Source organism: Poromitra crassiceps, assembly GCF_964638095.1.
Source record: "Poromitra crassiceps genome assembly, chromosome: 14".
Lineage (NCBI taxonomy): Eukaryota > Metazoa > Chordata > Actinopteri > Beryciformes > Melamphaidae > Poromitra > Poromitra crassiceps.
Genome location: NC_139633.1, coordinates 20,048,737 through 20,066,983, shown reverse-complemented (window position 1 = coordinate 20,066,983; position 18,247 = coordinate 20,048,737).

The following is an 18,247-nucleotide window of genomic DNA, read 5'->3' as shown; positions in this document are numbered from 1 at the left end:
ACACACATTGTCCTGGTTTATGTGTGTGCCACTCCATGCAGTGACCCTGCTGTGACATTAATTTTCTAATTCCCTGCACTTCCTGGCAATCAACTTGGAGGGGCAGTGGTTCACTGAGAAACTTGGTGGCGGAGGCAATTAAAGGCAGAAATGTAAGCAGGAACAGCAACAACAGCAGCAGAATCAAAGGAGGCAGTAGAGGATGATGCCTCCCACTGTAATTGCTTGCTCAATAACTCAGAAAGATGACAAAATTGATCAAATTGCATCCCTTGTGCACTAAAGGGAAAAAAACTACAAATATTAAACGGTCAATGTAATTAATTTACCTGGCTACTAGTGCTGCATGATGGGTCCAGATGTGTTTGTGTTGTTGTGTGTGTGTGTGTGTGTGCGTGTGTGTGTGTGTGCATGTGTGCGTGTGTGTGTGTGTGTGTGTGTGTGTGTGTGTGTGTGTGTGTGTGTGTGTGTGTGTGTGTGTGTGTGTGTACAAAAGGCCCTGTGGTCGTCATCAGGCTCCCATCAACCCCTCCATTAGTTACTGAGCCGTGGGTCTGTGCTGGAGCCTACCTGCCCTGAATACTGATGAGCAGGAGAGGAGTATGGCCAGCAAGCACAATGAAGACACACACGCACGCACACACACGCACACACATGCACGCACGCACATGCACACACGCACACACACACACACACACACACACACACACACACACACACACACACACACACACACACACACACACACACACACACATGCATGCACTCACAGGACAACATTAACATATTATCTGCATTACAATGACATATTCTGACACACACTCCGAATCAAAGTAATTGCATTTTACACACCTACAGTAAGTGACTGAAATGCTACATCATAGGCCCAGTTATAATATCAAAAATCATGAAAACATATGAAAAACATAATATCCTGCTTATAATATAATATATATATATATATAATATAATATAATATAATATAATATATCCCCCCGGCTCGGTCACCTGATAAAAGCACTTGTGATGGCTGCCCATCAGCGGGCAGCGAGACGTGCAGAACACTTCATCTGCTGCAGGCAGATCATAGCGTCCACATTGTGGACTAACGTCACACACAGCAGAGTACACACACTGACAGCAGCGCACAAAGGCAAATATGGTCCCCTACTGCTCTCCTCCTCCTCCTCCTCCTCCCAGAGCTGCACACACACACACACACACACACACACACACACACACACACACGCTCGTGACAGGAAATATGCAGGCGGCCATTACAGCGAGCCAAGCAAACATAGAGACACCACACTCGCCGAAAAATGTTTTCGCATGTGCCACTGCTTTGTTGTCGGCATAGGGCATGCGTACACACACACACACACACACACACACACACACACACACACACACTCACACACACACACTCACACACACACACACACACACACACACACACTCATACACGTGCACACACACGTGCGCACACACACGTGCACACACACATGCACACAAAATGGAATGATAAAATGTATCCATGTGAGTGGATGATTGAATTTGTAGCCATGTCCACTGAGCACACGGGCTTCACTCACATTATAATTTAAACATGCTTTATTCTTTCCTGAAGAAGAAGAAGAAGAAAAAATGGATGGTTTCAGTCCAAAATGAATCAAGTTATTACTTCATATGCATTACTCAATGTTTCACAATTACAGATGATTTTTTTTTTGGCGCTAAAAAATAATTCACCATTTTCCAAGAAAATATATTAAAATCGCTGGAAACTTCAGTTAGATGAAATATGAAAACAGAGAAAATGACATCATGTATTAGACACGTTGTCATGCATGAAGACAGGACAGAGGAGGAAGCCAATAAGGCTGCAGAGATATCAGCAGTAACCAGTGGTGTAATGTAATGAAGTATTAATACTTAAGTACAGTACTTAAGTATTAATACTTCATTACATTACACCACTGGCAGTAACTGCTCAGTGTGTTTTGAGGGGATGATGACAGCAGATGGAGAGGGGCCTGGCTGTCCAGGTTGCGTTCAAGGCCAAAGACCGGTGCTTTGGCCTGGGGTTCAAGCACCAGCTCTAGGGCACCAGGGCTGGGTGTGTGTGTGGGGGGGGTGTGTGTGTGATGGCTTCTGTGTGTCCCTCAGGCAGCACGATGGGGCCCTGGGGAGACCTGGGTCAGTAGGCCTCCCTCCAGCCCCCGCGCATTACTGTGCCATTTAAAGCCACCCAGCATCTATTTCCCCCAATAAAAACTAATAACCTTTTCTGTCGGAAAGCACGGCGGCTCCTGAGTGCCGGAGCACAGGCCTGGCTGGATGGCCTGTAATTGCGGTCCAGAAGTCCCCCTTTAGTTTATTTTTTGCAGTGTTTTGGATTTGTGTGTGTGTGTGCGTGCACATGTGTGTGTGTGTGTGTGTGTGTGTGCGTGTGCGTGTGTGTGTGTGTGTGTGTGATCCCCCCCCCCCCCCCCCCCTCCCAGTCTTCTTGGTCCTCTGCGCTTTGCGGCTGATTGCCTGCGCTGCCCGGCCCACACTCAGTAATCAGACAGGAGCTGGAGAGAGCGGCCGAAACAGCAACTCAAGGACCTTTTATAATTGGGGGGGATTTGGAGGGCAGTTGGACTTTACATTTGGGTGTCAGAATGGCTTGTGATGGCTGGCAAAGTCCCCCCGCTGCAGTCAAGTGGCTCATTCTGAGGCAGCTATGAATAGATGTGTGCTCTGCCTCTGCTACTGTCCATTTTGTGCTTGTTGTTGTTGTTGTTGTTGTGGTGGTGGCATCTCTTTTGGAAAAGCGACTAAAAGAAGTCATCCATAGCAGTGTTAGGACGAGCGTCCTCCAACTCTTTATCAACTGTATTGTAACGTTTGAGAAATGTATACATGTAGCCTCTAGGTTCTGTGGTCTGGGTCTTGAATGCTATCAGTTACTGTTACTAAATCATACTGGGGAGGCTGCCTTCCCAATGAAATGAAAGAACTGCTTGTTTTGATCTTTATCGTTATTTGTTGCAGTTACTTATGAAAGATTAAATTCGTGGCTGTTTAGAGTTTCACTTTACAAAGCAAATTGTGATGAACACAGATTCTTATGGTGTGTAGCAGCTCTCTTCTCTCTGTATCTGTCACGTGTTTTAGTGCAGAGTTGAACATTCACATATAGCGACATTTTGTACATCTCTCGTGTGATTTTCTCTGTTACAATGGCTTTGGAAGAAGGTGTAATAAAACTTTCAAACGAGTAAATCATCAGTAATAACGTGTTTCACTGCTAGAGTACACACGCACGCGCGTGCGCGCGCACACACACACACACACACACACACACACTCACACTCACACACACATGCATTCTTGTTGCAAAACCTATATTAGTCATTACTACTATTCGTATTTAAATCTCAATAAGTCGGTTCTTATTAGGTGCTTTTTATTTTGTATGTTCCCGTCCATGATTGTCCTTTAGCCTAGTTTATAACCAATATAGCCCCTGTAAGTATTGAATCTGTAGACTACTACAGTTAATGTAACGGTGCTAGCTAGCTCTGGGCTAGCATCAGCATTGTCCAGGGATGTGGCAAATTCAGATTCAGCCCTCTTTAAATGGCCCGGGGCTTAGAGCCCAGTTTGCCCAGGACTACAAAAGGTCTAGTGTGTTAGTAGCCCTGGGCAAACTACAGTGAAAAGAACTTTAGCTTTAGTAGGATTCTCCATCTGTCTCTGGATAATTATAATCTGGCTTCACCAGCTCTAAGTCCAATTATAAAGGAATCAGTAACATAACTGAACCAATTAAAGGTTCTATCTACATGTATGCAGATTTTCAATTCATTCAAGCATCCGATTATTTATTATATATTTTTTCCATCATGTATTATTTATTGCCTATGTATATTATAATATTTGCCAGGATGAACTTCTTCTTCTACTACTTCTTCTCCACAGTCAATGTTCTCCACTGTATATCTCAGATGAAGGGAACAGAAAGTCAATACCAACCTGCCAGCTCTCCCGTGCAGATCAATTTGCAACCCAGCAGTAATTAATTATTTGCTAAACTTACATGATTGATTTCTTATTAATATTTGCAGAAATGATTTCAATGGAGAATAGCCCGGTCCAGAGGAGCACTGTGTGAGTGTGGGTCTGGGGGATTTGGGATTGGAAAGGAGAGTAAAAATCAGGGGTTCAGGCTAGTGGAAACCAGAACTCTGGGGGTCTAATAAATTGGCCAATTTTTAATTGCATGAGGAGAGGGGTGTGCTTGGGGAGGCGCAGCTGGATACTAATTGAAGTTAGCCGTAAGCACCCTTAAGGTCACTGTCTCTGCCTTTGGGTCCGGCCGTGCACTGATTGCACAGATAGCATGCTATACATGCCCCCTCTGCCACAGAGAGCCACATGTGGCCACAGCCAAGGCCAACATGTCCCTGTAGTCCAGCCAAACACAAGCACATTCTTCTGTTCTTCTTCCCAAAGTGTGCAGCACATGGAGTCATCATCTCTGCTCCGTGCAGGAGAGCTGAGCTGTTCTGTTTTTGCAATCTGAAGCTTTGATCTCAGACTAAGAGGTGGTTGTGAGCATTGATGAACAGGCCCACTGTCACACTCAGGCCTTGCTGAACTTTTGTATTCCACTGGCCTATCAAGAGCTTTCTTTCTTTGCTCTTTGTAATTGAATCGGATGGTCTCTCCTCCCTGTATAACTGTGCATATCCAAGATACGGTATATAGCACAAGCCTGATCATAAATTGATCTATCCATTGTGTCCAATTAATTCAAGATTGATTATTTATTTATTTATTTATTTATTTATGCAAAAGTGCATTTTCAGTTGCATCTTCCTGTAATTTCTACATACTGCATGCTGGATCGATTCTTATGCATGTAGTATTATCTTCTGAACTATTTAATACAACACATGGAATATTCAAAGAGCACCTGTAAGTGATCACTACAAAGACCCAGCAGTGCTTCCACGCCATTGTCTTCCTATTTAGGGACGTGTCACAGTCTTGGAAATTATTTCACACTGATGCCAAAGAACAGAATAATTACTTAATGAGGGGTGAAGAATGCTAAACAAATAGTTGTACAGATTATAAAGATCTGACAAATTTCACTGCATTTTTTTTCCACACTTTATTTATAGCGTTTCAGTTTACAAACAAATAAACAAACACAGAACTCCCCCCCTACCCACCCCATCCCAAGGCCTCACTGGGAAAATGACTATATATATATATATATATATATATATATATATATATATATATATATATATATATATATATATATATATATATATACTGTATATATATAAATCAACAACAACAACAAAGAAGATGGTATGGTTACAGCAATTATAGACATATATGTACAGTACATTACTTAGATGTCAATATAAGAACAATAAAGATACATCCATAAATCCAATTGTCTATCTCATGCGTATGTAATGTGTAAGAAAACATTTTATCAAGAGAGGGTTAGATTTTCAACAAATTCTATAAAAGGGGTCCAGCTTCTAATATTTTTATCTCGGGAATTACTTCGATTATACCTCAACTTCTCTAGTGGAATCATGGAAAGTACCTCCTTAACCCATTGATTGAACGAGGGAGGTTTCGCTGACTTCCATTGCAAAAGGATTTGCATATTCTTCTACAGTATGTGTCACAACCTCTATAATAGTGTTGCAAAGACTACAATCTATAACATAGAAGACAGTTGCCTTGTTTTTAATGTCACTTGAGTTGCATAATAAGAATCACTCATTTTATGTCAATAATTTTAGATCACCCCACATTGTGTCCCTCAGGAAGTGTTAGTACGGTACTTCAGGACGGACACCACACATGAGTCGTAAGGGGACTTGATGTTTAGTTATAGTTGCACTTTTAATCATACAAATACAAATTTAAATTTAGTTGAATCGCTGGGTTTGACCAAGTAAAACCCAAAATAAAATCCGTATACATTTTTATATGGATTTTACAAAATATCTATGGGAAAATAAATGGCGGACGAAATCCCTTGGTTCGTATGCCTAACCCGGAAGTGGGTGTGACATTGGCTCTCTCTGTGTGTAATAGTGATGTGGTGGCAGATGCAGTCTGATCATTCCATACTGTGTGGTAACATGGTGGATGTGTTGCTAGACATCTCAGTTTAGGTCCGTCCTCGGCAATGAACTTGACTTGAAATGTAGGGAAATTCAATTGGTGAGGAATACACCATAATGAGCATATCAATAATAATTATGGAGCCTCAATGTCTAACAAAAGATACCACTGTGGGCATACTGGTGCCTGTGGCCTGTGTGAAGGAAGAGACACAGCTATTTCTTTGAGAATGCTTGTGTATTTGTGTGTGTGTGTGTGTGTGTGTGTGTGTGTGTGTGTGTGTGTGTGTGTGTGTGTGTGTGTGTGTGTGTGTGTGTGTGTGAGAAAGAGAGAGAGAGAGAGACACACACACACACACACACACACACACACACACACACACCGTAAAACAGAGTGAGCTGAGCCTTAAACTGCAGAATTGACATTTTCAGTATATTCATTTTGAAATGTCCAACTCCTCTAGGGTTGGATTGTTTAACCTATCACAGACTGGGCACCGCCTGGCCTGGGCTGGTTGTGATTGGCTGGAACCCAGAATATGAATGAAGCTGTTGCAGAGATGAGGCTGCCAGATGAGATGCTAAAGTGAGAGAAATGAGCGGTGAGATTCCCAAAGCTGTCTAAAGAGGGACCGTGAATACACTTTGCCGCCAAAACTCAAATTAACTTCCTCCACCGCCCCAGAGAGAAGGTAACTTCCTCCACTGCCCCAGAGAGAAGGTAACTTCCTCCACTGCCCCAGAGAGAAGGTAACTTCCTCCACCGCCCCAGAGAGAAGGTAACTTCCTCCACTGCCCCAGAGAGAAGGTAACTTCCTCCACTGCCACAGAGAGAAGGTAACTTCCTCCACTGCCACAGAGAGAAGGTAACTTCCTCCACTGCCCCAGAGAGAAGGTAACTTCCTCCACTGCCCCAGAGAGAAGAGAAGGTAACTTCCTCCACCGCCACAGAGAGAAGGTAACTTCCTCCACCGCCCCAGAGAGAAGGTAACTTCCTCCACCGCCCCAGAGAGAAGGTAACTTCCTCCACCGCCCCAGAGAGAAGGTAACTTCCTCCACTGCCACAGAGAGAAGGTAACTTCCTCCACTGCCACAGAGAGAAGGTAACTTCCTCCACTGCCCCAGAGAGAAGAGAAGGTAACTTCCTCCTCTGCCCCAGAGAGAAGGTAACTTCCTCCACCGCCCCAGAGAGAAGGTAACTTCCTCCACCGCCCCAGAGAGAAGGTAACTTCCTCCACTGCCCCAGAGAGAAGAGAAGGTAACTTCCTCCTCTGCCCCAGAGAGAAGGTAACTTCCTCCACCGCCCCAGAGAGAAGGTAACTTCCTCCACCGCCCCAGAGAGAAGGTAACTTCCTCCACTGCCCCAGAGAGAAGGTAACTTCCTCCACTGCCACAGAGAGAAGGTAACTTCCTCCACTGCCACAGAGAGAAGGTAACTTCCTCCACTGCCCCAGAGAGAAGAGAAGGTAACTTCCTCCTCTGCCCCAGAGAGAAGGTAACTTCCTCCACCGCCCCAGAGAGAAGGTAACTTCCTCCACTGCCACAGAGAGAAGGTAACGTCCTCCACTGCCCCAGAGAGAAGAGAAGGTAACTTCCTCCACCGCCCCAGAGAGAAGGTAACTTCCTCCACCGCCCCAGAGAGAAGGTAACTTCCTCCACCGCCCCAGAGAGAAGGTAACTTCCTCCACTGCCACAGAGAGAAGGTAACTTCCTCCACTGCCACAGAGAGAAGGTAACTTCCTCCACTGCCCCAGAGAGAAGAGAAGGTAACTTCCTCCTCTGCCCCAGAGAGAAGGTAACTTCCTCCACCGCCCCAGAGAGAAGGTAACTTCCTCCACTGCCACAGAGAGAAGGTAACTTCCTCCACTGCCCCAGAGAGAAGGTAACTTCCTCCACTGCCACAGAGAGAAGGTAACTTCCTCCACTGCCACAGAGAGAAGGTAACTTCCTCCACCGCCCCAGAGAGAAGGTAACTTCCTCCACCGCCCCAGAGAGAAGGTAACTTCCTCCACTGCCACAGAGAGAAGGTAACTTCCTCCACCGCCCCAGAGAGAAGGTAACTTCCTCCACTGCCCCAGAGAGAAGGTAACTTCCTCCACTGCCACAGAGAGAAGGTAACTTCCTCCACTGCCCCAGAGAGAAGGTAACTTCCTCCACTGCCACAGAGAGAAGGTAACTTCCTCCACCGCCCCAGAGAGAAGGTAACTTCCTCCACTGCCCCAGAGAGAAGGTAACTTCCTCCACCGCCCCAGAGAGAAGGTAACTTCCTCCACTGCCCCAGAGAGAAGGTAACTTCCTCCACTGCCCCAGAGAGAAGGTAACTTCCTCCACTGCCCCAGAGAGAAGGTAACTTCCTCCACCGCCCCAGAGAGAAGGTAACTTCCTCCACCGCCCCAGAAAGAAGGTAACTTCCTCCACCGCCACAGAGAGAAGGTAACTTCCTCCACTGCCCCAGAGAGAAGGTAACTTCCTCCACCGCCACAGAGAGAAGGTAACTTCCTCCACTGCCACAGAGAGAAGGTAACTTCCTCCACCGCCCCAGAGAGAAGGTAACTTCCTCCACCGCCCCAGAGAGAAGGTAACTTCCTCCACTGCCCCAGAGAGAAGGTAACTTCCTCCACTGCCCCAGAGAGAAGGTAACTTCCTCCACTGCCCCAGAGAGAAGGTAACTTCCTCCATCGCCCCAGAGAGAAGGGCAGAGTGGAAGCATGGCTTGCCCATAAATAAGAAGACATCTGCACAGGCAAAATGGCCCCACATGGAGGTTGAAGTGTAGACTGGCCAGCTGTTGAGATGAAGCCTTGGTTGATTTGAATTCATCTTGTAGAGCTTGTAGAGCATCTTGTGTGTCAGACCAGAGTTCTGCCGTTTCAACCTGCCTGTGCCTGTGTGCATACAGTACTATGAGCCAGCTTTATCAATGCGTTTCTATGTTGTTTATGACATCAAAAATAATATTCCAAACCAGAATGGATATTGCAAGCTTTTCTGCAGGCCCATTTATCAAACTAGTAAACTACAGGACTAGCATATCATATTTTATTCTTAGTGTGTATCTCAGGTGCATAGGAAGCATTTGGGAACATAGCCAATGGCTTTGGATACCCCCCCCCCCATTATTTTTTAATCTGGAGACAAATAATCTGGAAAGATGAATGATTCAAGATTGAAAACTTGGTTGCAGTTCTAGCCTGATGTGTTAAAAAAATCAGACAGGTAAAACACATATACAACAACCAATATGCTTTTTAAAATCACTCATATAGCATAAAATGGGACGTAGTTCAGCTATAAAGTATACCTAAGCATGTCATCACTGTGGGGCTACACAGTAGATGAGATAGAAAATGTAAAAATTGTCACACTTGTTGTCCGTGTGTTGTTCTAAAAAATATATATATATATATATTTGAGAAATGTAAAAAGTAAGACTAGGTAAGCCTAGTTAAGCCAGACCTGGATTACTGCCACTCCAGCTGTGATCCAGCTAGCGAGCACACAGTCCACAGTGTTGTATTTACATTATATTGTGGTTGCAACATAATACTGTTATTGAAACGTGACCGCTAAGTTTCAGATTTGTCCGGTAAAATCAAATCTCAATTCTCCCTCTCTGCTCGGTATGCACTGCAGTGCACTCGCTGTCTCAGTCCTTTGTCCCAGACACTCCCACTTTTCAATGGCCAAATCAAATTCCTCCCAACGCTATGTCCCGCCTTTCAATGCTGTTCCTGCTGCCGCTGCAGCTCCACCCTCACACATGCATGTTTCAACAATGGGGAGTCAGTCAGTCAGTCAGTCAGTCAGTCAGTCAGTCAGTCAGTCAGTCAGTAAGCCCCATGTTTCTTGGCCGGCCCGTTCTGGGTCCAGCAAAAAATGGACACCATTTTTCAGCAGAATCTACATATTTATCATTCTACAGAATATATCTATTTAAAACTCTGAATTAGATTTAAAAAATATATTTATTTTATTTTATTTTTTATTTTTTAGCCCTTAATTTCCCCCAAGGAGAGCTCTTCAAACAGGGTATCACCGTTCACAAACCCAGACTTTGAAAGACATTGTCACAGAGGACGAGGCCCGACTAAGAGCTAATAAAGTAACCTTTTCTGCTTTCCGTTCTCTGTGTGTGTGTCTTTCTGTGTGTGTCTCTCTGTGTGTGTGTGTGTGTGTGTGTGTGTGTGTGTGTGTGTGTGTGTGTGTGTGTGTGTGTATGTGTGTGTGTGTGTGTGTGTGTGTGTGTGTGTGTGTGTGTGTGTCTCTTTGTATGTGTGTGTGTGTGTGTGTGTGTGTGTGTGTGTGTGTGTGTGTGTCTCTGTGTGTGTCTCTGTGTGTGTGTTTTCTCTGTGTTCTCTCTGTGTGTTCCTCTTTTTGTGTTGCAGGGTATTACTGTATGTTTGTGTGCACACTTCCTTAATTGCATTAAGAGGATGACGCACTTTGTTACTCTGTTTAAGCTCACTTTAATTGCCTCTGAATGGTGTGCTAGGGAAGCAGGGACTGACGGCACAATGTGGACATGCAATTAGCTATCTTTCATAAGACGCTCCAGGGGAAAAAGAGAGGGTTCCAATTCATAAAGGAATTTCACACACAAGGCAACAAATGCTATTTTGTGTGGCTGCTGTGCTGGCATCCTGATGGAATGGCATTTCATTCATTAAGGAATCAGACATCCAGGGAGACAGAGAGTTCAGACATCCAGGGAGACAGAGAGTTCAGACATCCAGGGAGACAGAGAGTTCAGACATCCAGGGAGACAGAGAGTTCAGACATCCAGGGAGACAGAGAGTTCAGACATCCAGGGAGACAGAGAGTTCAGACATCCAGGGAGACAGAGAGGTCAGACATCCAGGGAGACAGTGTGAGTTCAGACATCCAGGGAGACAGAGAGTTCAGACATCCAGGGAGACAGAGAGGTCAGACATCCAGGGAGACAGAGAGTTCAGATATCCAGGGAGACAGAGAGTTCAGACATCCAGGGAGACAGAGAGTTCAGACATCCAGGGAGACAGTTCAGACATCCAGGGAGACAGAGAGTTCAGACATCCAGGGAGACAGAGAGTTCAGACATCCAGGGAGACAGTGAGTTCAGACATCCAGGGAGACAGAGAGTTCAGACATCCAGGGAGACAGTGAGTTCAGACATCCAGGGAGACAGAGAGTTCAGACATCCAGGGAGACAGAGAGTTCAGACATCCAGGGAGACAGTGAGTTCAGACATCCAGGGAGACAGTGAGTTCAGACATCCAGGGAGACAGTGAGTTCAGACATCCAGGGAGACAGAGAGTTCAGACATCCAGGGAGACAGAGAGTTCAGACATCCAGGGAGACAGAGAGTTCAGACATCCAGGGAGACAGAGAGTTCAGACATCCAGGGAGACAGAGAGTTCAGACATCCAGGGAGACAGAGAGTTCAGACATCCAGGGAGACAGAGAGTTCAGACATCCAGGGAGACAGAGAGTTCAGACATCCAGGGAGACAGAGAGTTCAGACATCCAGGGAGACAGAGAGTTCAGACATCCAGGGAGACAGAGAGTTCAGACATCCAGGGAGACAGTTCAGACATCCAGGGAGACAGAGAGTTCAGACATCCAGGGAGACAGAGAGTTCAGACATCCAGGGAGACAGTGAGTTCAGACATCCAGGGAGACAGAGAGTTCAGACATCCAGGGAGACAGTGAGTTCAGACATCCAGGGAGACAGAGAGTTCAGACATCCAGGGAGACAGTGAGTTCAGACATCCAGGGAGACAGTGCGAGTTCAGACATCCAGGGAGACAGTGAGTTCAGACATCCAGGGAGACAGTGCGAGTTCAGACATCCAGGGAGACAGAGAGTTCAGACATCCAGGAGACAGTGAGTTCAGACATCCAGGGAGACAGTGCGAGTTCAGACATCCAGGGAGACAGAGAGTTCAGACATCCAGGGAGACAGTGTGAGTTCAGACATCCAGGGAGACAGAGTTCAGACATCCAGGGAGACAGTGTGAGTTCAGACACCCAGGGAGACAGAGAGTTCAGACATCCAGGGAGACAGTGAGTTCAGACATCCAGGGAGACAGTGTGAGTTCAGACATCCAGGGAGACAGAGAGTTCAGACATCCAGGGAGACAGATAGTTCAGACATCCAGGGAGACAGAGAGTTCAGACATCCAGGGAGACAGAGAGTTCAGACATCCAGGGAGACAGAGAGTTCAGACATCCAGGGAGACAGTGTGAGTTCAGACATCCAGGGAGACAGTGTGAGTTCAGACATCCAGGGAGACAGTGTGAGTTCAGACATCCAGGGAGACAGTGTGAGTTCAGACATCCAGGGAGACAGTGAGTTCAGACATCCAGGGAGACAGTGTGAGTTCAGACATCCAGGGAGACAGAGAGTTCAGACATCCAGGGAGACAGAGTTCAGACATCCAGGGAGACAGTGAGTTCAGACATCCAGGGAGACAGTTCAGATATCCAGGGAGACAGAGAGTTCAGACATCCAGGGAGACAGAGAGTTCAGATATCCAGGGAGACAGTGTGAGTTCAGACATCCAGGGAGACAGAGAGTTCAGACATCCAGGGAGACAGTGTGAGTTCAGACATCCAGGGAGACAGTGTGAGTTCAGATATCCAGGGAGACAGAGAGTTCAGAGATCCAGGGAGACAGAGTTCAGACATCCAGGGAGACAGTTCAGATATCCAGGGAGACAGAGAGTTCAGATATCCAGGGAGACAGTGTGAGTTCAGACATCCAGGGAGACAGTGTGAGTTCAGATATCCAGGGAGACAGTGTGAGTTCAGACATCCAGGGAGACAGAGAGTTCAGAGATCCAGGGAGACAGAGTTCAGACATCCAGGGAGACAGTTCAGATATCCAGGGAGACAGAGAGTTCAGATATCCAGGGAGACAGAGTTCAGACATCCAGGGAGACAGAGTTCAGACATCCAGGGAGACAGTTCAGACATCCAGGGAGACAGTGAATTCCAGTCAAAGAGAAAGAATAGAGAGGCAAAGTGAAACGTCACTTCCTGCTTTTCTCCCTGTACCAGCGCTGGAAAAAATATGAATGGTGCTGAACGGAGAATAAAGTTACTTTTTTTTTATCCCATTTGAATTGTGCCACGGGGTGCCAACGTCAATTTTGTCCATTTAAACTGCAAAGTTATGTTTTAAATTGACAAAATGAACGTTGGCACCCCGTGGCACAATTCAAACGGGATCAAAAAAGTAACATTCATCTCCGTTCACCGCCATTGATATTTTTTCCAGCGCTGGTACAGGGAGAAAAGCAGGAAGTGACGTTCACTTTGGCTCTATAGGTCTGTGATAAAAGGAGGGAAATGCAGAGCAGCAGGAGATAGAACGATATAGGTGAGGAGGAGCAAATAAAAAATGAGAGGAGAGAGAGACAGAAAAGGGAGAGCTATAGAGATAGGGGGTAGGGGTAAGGAAAGAGTGATGGAGGTAGATGGACAATGAGAGAGAGAGAGATTGATAGCAATAGAGACACAGAGATATGTGTGAATTCTCACGTCAGTTCAGAAAGAGCACTACTGGTGGCACAATGACAGAATGGCTGTAGAAACTGCTGGGCCTGTGCTGAAGTTAGACATTTGACATTAACATAGCCCATGTGGTCTGACATATAAGCAGAATGAGAGAGAGGTACCACGCATTTTTTATGCACAAGGGGTACAAACAGATTCAGGATGTTGCCGGAAAGTAGCATTGTTTCATTGTTTTCAATGTTGTTCAGACAAACCGTTGCGTAAACCGTAGGCTAGCCTACACAGTAAAGTATATTTAATGCTATGCTTATTCCGTTACTGAGTAAATTCAGTTTTTTGTTTTGCACACGGCACGATGAAAATTCACGGTAAATATTGTAACTGCTTGCTAACACTTCCAGAAGCGCTTCCGCATTCAGGGCGCCCAAACTGATGGCTCGTTAGTGCAGTGGCCAATTAAATTAAATCGCCGCCCAAGACTGGCCATTTGAATTAGACAGGTGTAGATGATCCACAGAATTGTAATGATCCCCGTTGCCACATGAGTTCAGAAATCTCACTTTCATTAACAATATTGTACTTAAGTAGGATTTGTCACTAGGCTGCTCTTTGCACCTCTGTAGTGTGTTGTCCTGTAGCGTGAGCAGCCCTTTGTCTTTTTTGAACATCAAGTTTTCACATGCCGTCACTGATCATTATTATGCCTCTGCAGTCCATAAAATCTTTATACTTTATAAATATTAATTTCTTTAAATCTTTTTTTTTTTCTCTGGGTATGTCTGATGCATATTGGCAATAATAATATAAGTAGCTCTTAAAACGTGATATTACTTTATGATCTTTTATCTCGATTAGGACACGCTGCACATGCATCTTTCATGTGTAAGTGTAAGGCACTATAAGTCAATGACGTCATACATTAGCTTAATGGCATTGTTGCGACACGTATCACAAGCTTCAGATACTGTACAATAGGTAGCTCAGACAGCACTCCCGATGCTCCCCATCTCCTCCAGCTACCCCTCCCTTCCCTCTTCGCTCTCCTTCCACTCATTTTTCTATGCTTCTTCTCCCCCTTCGTGCTCTTCCATATTCCTTTACCCCACCCCCGCCATCTTGGACAGTCTCTCTCTCTCTCTCTCTCTCTCTCTCTCTCTCTCTCTCTCTCTCTCTCTCTCTCTCTCTCGCTCTCGCTCTCCATTCTCCCTATCCCTCCCTCCTCTCTTCATCATTTAATAGTGGACCTCAGAGTGGTTGCCATGTCGACCAGCCCGCATATTACTATGGCAACCAGTCTGAGCGAGACGAGGCTGCTGATTAGGGAGAGATGTCTAGTGTAGCCTGGCCAGCGGAGGGGAGGGGAAGGGAGGGGGGGGGAGAGAGAGGGAAAGGCTGTTGGGGTGCTAGAGGGGGGTTGTATATTATAGGTCTGAACATTGTCTGTGTGTGTGTGTGTGTGTGTGTGTGTGTGTGTGTGTGTGTGTGTGTGTGTGTCTGTGTGTGTGTGTGTGTGTGTGTGTGTGTGTGTGTGCGTGCGCGCGCGTGTGTCCGTGCACTTGCATTTTTGTGTACATCTAAAAAACAAAAATAACCTGATAGAACCTGGTCAGTTCTCTACTATAAGCCAAATGCCATGTTGGCTTCAGATTGGAGCAGCCATGTACTGTCTAGATGTGTCTGGCAGTCTTTCCATTTCTATAAAAGACAGAAATGAAAATCTCTTAACTTGTCACTGTGCTATAGCCATGATCACATAGGCTTTTTATATACAGTATGCCTATGGCTTTATGTGGCTCCCTTGGCTACACTGATAGAAAATGTCTCATGAAGGGACTGATGATGAAATGCACTGTACATTTCCATTGTGTAACATACAGGAAGTCCCCTTAGTTTCCTCTTCCTTGCTGTCCGAGGCCCAGTGCTGTTACGCTATTGTGTGTTAGCGCCGTTATCGGCTAACCTGAACACGGTGCTCGTATTGTATTGGAGCAGAATCATGTCTGGTGTTATGACATGTGAGGGACAGAGCAGACAGAGCTTTTAAAAAGATGCCCCCTCCCACAAGAACACTAATGAACGCTGTGCAGAGGATGCCTCAGACCTCCCACATCCATCAGAGAAACTAATTACAAGATCCAATTAAAGAGAGAGAGAGAGAAGAAGAGAGAAACAGAGAGAGAGAGAGAGAGAGAGAGAGAGAGAGAAGGGGGAAAGTAAGAGATGATGATATGGGGTGGGTTACTCTCTACCATTGACCCATCCAAGCCGTCAGCTCATTCAAGACAGTAATTACAGTTTATTTATTATTCATCCCGGAGCTAAATAGGAGCGTGACATTTCAATAACAATAATAAGGACAGAAAAAAGGCAGCGCCAAACTACAGACGTACTAATTGCGGTGCTCAGAGATTAAAAGACTGGAAAAATGTTGTTATTTACTTATTCATAACATACATAAGCAGCCATAAGAGCACAGCAATGCTCTTCCCTGAAAATCAGTGTGAGGGCGTCTCTCTGGGGGATCTCCCCGGTGGACATAATCCTCCACAAAACCGGGATGTCATAACGAGCTTTCCATAACGAGCCGGTGTTGTGTCTGTATCGCTGGGCGGCGACTTAATGACTTTCTCTGCCTGTTTTTTATTGTGACCGTTGTCTCATTAGAAAGAGTTGTGCCATCCGGCTTGTGGTCACCACTTTTCAATAGATTAAAACAAAAAAAGAATCTTTGGCTTTGCGAGCACACTACACTCTCAATCAAGTTGTTTATTGGGATTATAATTCATAAACACATACTCAGAGTGAGATTTATCTCTTAATGTGGTGATTAGCGGTTGATCTAGCTGCCTGCTTAAGTGCAGACCTGCTCTCTCCCCCTATCCTCCCATTTCCCCCTTTTCTTACCATATACCTGTCTCTCCACGTCTCCTTCCCCCCAGCTGAACTCTCAGGCACCTCATTAAGCCTGCCAGCTCCTGGCCTCCTTGGCTATGGTGGAGGTGAAGAATATCACATAATCATGAAGTGGAGATGGCATTACACTCATCACAAATTATAGATGAGTTTCAGTGTGTGGCGGCAGGCCTAGCAGACATAGGCCCAGGGAGCTAGTGCTTAACTTAAGTGACTGTTGCAGGGGTCTCAAGTCCCGCCCCCCTCCTCCACCTCTCAATCACTCAGTCCCCAGCTCTCTGTTTGGACACTACCGTCGACATAAACTGTACTAACTATCAAGCTTCTGTGGTTCATATCAATGCTATATTGGATATTTTTGCTGCCCCCATCTTCCCTTGGCTCAGGCAGATGTGAAGACTGTGATATCAGAGTTTGGGATCTACCGCACGATCACAACGCTTTGTTTGGACACGCTGTTCTTCAAACCTATAGAAAGGGGCACTTTCTGCTAGGATTTCACCAAACATGCATTATTATTACTGTATATATGTCTATCGCTAATGAATCAAAATACAGGCTGTAGATCCAGTGAGATCAAGTCTAATGACAGTCAAAGTCCATAAACAGCATCCATAACAATTGTTATTGATTGGTGGTCATTCTGAATCCCTGGCTGTGAATATATTTGATCAAACACAGCAGACTTTGTTTGTGCTCCTCTGTCGTTTACCTGCCAGGCAGCATGTCTCTCTGTTTAAAAAAAAGCGAGGGAAATAGCAGCCAGTGATTTGCTTTTGATTTGATCCATTTGATCCATTCATGCGTTGTTCCAGCCAGGCCACTGGAGAAGTCCCAAAACTGCTCCAGTCGCAAAGTCATGTGCAGGAGTACAATGGAATCTAGACTCATCGTCTGTCCCACTGCCATGGGGCGACATGACTGTTCACGTCCCTTTCCTTCCCTTCCCCTCTCCGTGTCTTTGTCCTTGAATCTCAAAGGGGCCTGTTCATAGAGCTCTATTAGATGAATCAAGCAGCAACAGACAGTCTAAACCAATAGTCAATATTTGGAGATATTGTAAAGCGAAGTTAAGAGATGACTGTACTGTTAGATGATTTTGTTTTGTCGTCGGAAGGACATTTCCGACTCCGTATATCTTTGGTAGGTTTCCTATATATATTTTCCTCTTAAGGATGTGCACATAGGCATACACAAACCCACACATGCAATTGTACGCATGGATGCACGTAGGCACACACGCTTGAACATGCACACAAAAAGGCAGAGAGAGGCACATGGTTCTTGACCTTGCAGATCTAAAAGCATGGGGATAGCAGCTCAGTGACCCGTGCAGGGTGCAGGGGGTGGATTTGCAGTTAGGGGGGCTGGAAGGATCATCCAGACACTTCATACCCTCCTCCCTATGGCGAGCTAGCACACAGGAAGGGGTGGGAGGTCCCGGCTTCTATACCACTTATCAGCTGATATGATTGATTTGAGTTTTCACTTTTCACCCGTATTGCCTGCTCCTGACTTTAGCGACGGGGGGTTCAGCTTACACACAGACTTACAGAACGTGGTTGCTGGTTGGCCTGGTGGTCTGTCTGAGCTTGTAGCTTGTGTGGAGAGAGAGAGGGGGGGTCGCTGTTGTCTCTGTGGAGGAGAATTGGAACGGCTCAAAAAAGCCCAGTATAGTCTCTCCTCTCT